Genomic DNA, 4550 nt, shown 5'->3' on the forward strand with positions numbered 1-4550 from the left:
TATGCATCCGAAGAAGTGGGCTGTAGTCCACGAAAGCTTATGCTCTAATAAATTTGTTAGTCTCTAAGGTGCCACAAGTACTCCTGTTCTTTTTACAATGTTTTGTGTTACTGATTCCCTTGAAATATTTAAAATACCCTGTTTTCTAGCTTGGTTATCAAAGCCGTAAAGAGATCCTTAAAAAAAAATCTGTAGCAATTTACCCCACAGTTATGCATCTTTTTGCTTTTTGAGAACATTTAACTAAAATGAGATGAGCGCTCTGTACCCTTGGAACCATTGTTGTGTTTTTCCCCCATTGCTGATCTACATAATTCAAAACAAGGAAATGTTAGCAGGTAAAACTCCAGGGTAAAAACCTTTGCTGTTGGAAATATTTGCATTTATCTGCTCTAAAGCAGATATGCACATTTTTATACTTCCTCATTCTTGGTTTGTTAAAAAGATCTTTGAAATTCAACAGCTTCCATGTAAATGTTATTGGGGTTTCTTTCCCCCTGTCTCACAGGATTTCACTTTTATAAGGTGGGGTAAAACCAAAATCTGGATCCCTGACCATTGGTGGTCATTAAAATCTGAATGACAGGTTTCTGAAGAAGTGAGCTGCAGCCCACGAAAGCTTATGCTGAAATAAATATGCTGTATGCATCCGAAGAAGTGGGCTGTAGTCCACGAAAGCTTATGCTCTAATAAATTTGTTAGTCTCTAAGGTGCCACAAGTACTCCTGTTCTTTTTGCGGATACAGACTAACACGGCTGCTACTCTGAAACCTGAAATAAATTTGTTAGTCTCTAAGGTGCCACAAGTACTCCTGTTCTTTTATTAAAATCTGAATGTAAGTCTGGATCTGAAATTTGCAAATGGCTTCTATCATTATGGCAGATCAATTTGGATTTGAACATGCCTCCACTGAAAATGTGGGGTGTATTTGAAATGTAAACCTAGATCTGGATCTGAAATTCCCCCCAAGTCCTTATCTTTATAAAAGACTGAACCAAACCCTCCAGATCTAAATACTCCTGAATTAAGGAGTATTCAAAATCCTGATCCAGACTGGGATTGTGCCATTTAAATCTATCGCTACTTTTGTCCATAGTGGGCTGACTGACCCAGTTTTATCAAGATCTTCCTTAAATTATCCTGTTTTAAATGATTTATCAGCAATTCTAGTTAACTCCTAAAGTATCCCCTGAGGCCTTTTCAAGAAGGCGTTTATCAGTCAATAACAGCGAATTCAAATTCCCCTCTCCTCCCGCCCCCTGTTTACAAAACTGAATGATCCACCAGGGACAATTTCTTGTCTTTCACAATACCAGGGTAATGCCCTTCATTACGAACGCTGGAGTTTGACTCCAGACCTTTATAGAGTACATTGCACTGATATATTTTCTCATGGGAAAGATTGGGCTAGTACAGGCAAGCATCTGCTATTCTTAAGTGAACCGATTTAAGGCTGGGGAATTTGAAAAAACACCGGAATAGAGTTTTAATGCTTCACAAGATAATACAAAGTGACAGTTTTCAAAAGACTTGTTAAAAAATTACTGTTATTTTGAAGGCTTGGGGAACTCATTCCAGAATTTGACAATAGATGGATGGCTAACCATATTAATCCAACTTAGAGCCCCCTCCTTCTTCTTTTTGGACTGGTTTCACTGAACCAGTTAAATTACAAGAGCTTACTTCAATATGGCTAATGCTCCAAACCACTGTTTGAATTTTATACTAATTAGGGCCAATCCACTGACATTTTTTTCTATAATGCGAAGACTTGTGCCAGCAGTAACTCAGTGAAATTTAACATAAAAGCAAGATAAAACAATTAAAGTGGCAGAATATTTGATTAAGTAGCTCATGGATTTATAGTCGAGTAAATTGAAATTGAAGGGACAGTGATTTTTTTTTTTTAAAATGGCAACCATATTTTATGTTCATTCTCAGAGACTCGGGGTTCTTTGTGCTTTTGTGATTAAAAATACCAGTTTAGGGGTAGAAATTCTGGGATTTATTACTCTTGTCTTTTTTTCTGAGGTTTTTTTTTCTTTATATGGTAAAATATGAAGGTTCCATTGAAAAGTCATATTGAGTAAATATATTGCTATCCAACCAGGAGATGCTTGACATCACTTAAACGGTATTAATCCTGACAGATGCAAAAAACCCAAACACACACATTTTTGTTTTGGTGACCGAGATTAAATCCTTCCTTGGGGGTTTAAGGGCTGGAAATAGAGTACATGATAAGGGAGCGTGACGGGTTGTAGCTGAAATTCCTGGAGAACAAGGGGTTAAGTCCAGATCAGTTTCCCTTTCCCTATATATAGCTGCTTAGGTGAATTAGTACAATTTTGTGGCTACTTGGGAGACAGAAAAGAAGAATCCAGGGTTGTGAGCTCAATCCTTGAGGGGGCCACTTAGGGGTCTGGGGCAAAAATCTGTCTGGGGATTGGTCCTGCTTTGAGCAGCAGGTTGAACTAGATGACCTCCTGAGGTCCCTTCCAACCCTGGTATTCTATGGAGTGGAATCTGAAATGGAGGAGTTTTTGTGACTGAAAATTTATTTTACTTCTTGTTATTAACATGCTCCCTTGAGGAAAAGACTTTGCTGACTGTGACCATGTGTTTCCCCTGCTGAGGCATTCCACTAAATAACACAGCCCTGTCCTGTACTCTTCACACACTCAACATTCCTGTTTGAAGCCAAGGGCTAAATTCTGAAGCCAATGGGAATTTGGGATATGCTGTGTGAGAAATGCGGTGTTGGCCTTTAGGATGTTGCATCAGACACAGTGACATTATGGAATAAAACTATAATAATAACACCCAGCTCTTCTAGAGTGCTTTTCATCAGTAGCTATCAAAGTGCCTTACAAAGCGGGTCAGTATTATTATCCCCATTTTGCTGATGGGAAAACTGAGGCACCAGCGTGATTTGTTCAAGGTCACCCAGTAGCAGAGCCAGGGATAGAACACAGGCTTTCTGAAACCCAGACCACTACTCCAGCCACTAGGCCACACTTCCTCAGGTGTGTTTTATATCCCATTTCTTGTTTTGGCACTGACCATGCTATATATTGAGGCCCTGATCCTAAAGCCATCCTGCAGGCATAAGTTCCCATTGCAGTTCTGTTTGCGTAAAAATGTCAGGAGCTTGTCTTTAGTGTGTTAATACTGCAACATTAATCCAGACCCTATAAGCAGATAGTCATAATACTCTGTCTCATTTATTTATATGGCCTCCTTAGTGTACTAGCTGAGTCCTTCACAATCTTTTTAAATGTATTTAGCCATGCGGGAACAACCCCTTGAGGTAGGGAAGTGTTATTATCCCCATTTTACAAAAGGGAAGCCAAGGTTCAGAGAGAGTAAATGTCTTGCCTAAGGTCCTTCAGGAAATCTGTGGCAGAGCTAGGAATCAGCTGCACATCTTCCAAGTCCCACATCTAGTGCTTTAACCACAAGGCCGTCCATCTCCACTGAGTTAGGGGCATTCAGCATCACGAAAGACCAGGCCTCATGTGAGTATGTTATACATGGCTGTCGTTACACCTGAAAAAAGCTCCCAAGGCCCTCTGGAATATGTACATTGAAATAATGTTATTTCCATATAAGGAAAGATACTGTCTTTGCAACAACTCACAAGAATTAATGTTGTGATGAAATATACAACCATCTCCCAGACTGTACAGCTTGGCCCTTTATTCATAACATCTGGATCTGACTCCCGGAAATTCAACAGTGTTCAGATTTAGTTGTCCAGGGTGGCTCGCTATAGAGACGGAACCAAATTAAGCCGTTTCGACCTGCGTCCGGATGCGAACTTCCCAAACGTTAAGACTGACGCATAAGGGGAATTGTTTGGGTCTGAGGTTCCAGTCTGGGCTCAGCATTCGTTACCGTGATCGTAGTCTGATAATTTTACTCTGCATTAGAGGCCCCTCACTCATTGATTTCAGTGAGTCTGCGCATGGTGTCAGGTCTTACTCAGCCTGAGTAAGAGTGTTAGGACCTGCACGGAGATTGTGGGCTGCACCTTTAAGCGGCACAACATAGAACTCATAGCCCAGGTGAGTGGGGACTATGGTGGCTTTAAACCACAGTGGTGCCCTCTTGGTCCTGGGCTGCTCCAGAGCCCTTATTTTAGAGCCTCCCTGGGATTGCCCTATGGGCTGTTGCACTATGTGCCGTGGCCCCACCCCTGAGACACCCCTTTCATCCCCATCCCGCCCCACACATACCGCCATTCCCAGGGCTTGTGAAAGGTCCTCTGAAGGCAGCCTTACAGCTGTCTTCTGCAGCGCCTGTACTGGGGAATCCTTCGCTGATTGACGGTGGGCTTTTAGGAACCTTTACGCTGCTCTGGCCTGTTATGTGGTATAAAGGGGCTGCAGTAATGATAATTAAACAGTTTAAAAAGGATAATTGAGACGAGGTGGGTGAGGTAATATCTGTTACTGCACCAACGTCTGCTGGTGAAAGAGAAGCTTTCGAGTTTACACAGAGCTTTTCTTCAGGTCTGGGCTATCTGTCTATCTGCCCACACACACAC

This window comes from Trachemys scripta, chromosome 1 (genome assembly GCF_013100865.1).
Source record: "Trachemys scripta elegans isolate TJP31775 chromosome 1, CAS_Tse_1.0, whole genome shotgun sequence".
NCBI classification, from domain to species: domain Eukaryota; kingdom Metazoa; phylum Chordata; order Testudines; family Emydidae; genus Trachemys; species Trachemys scripta.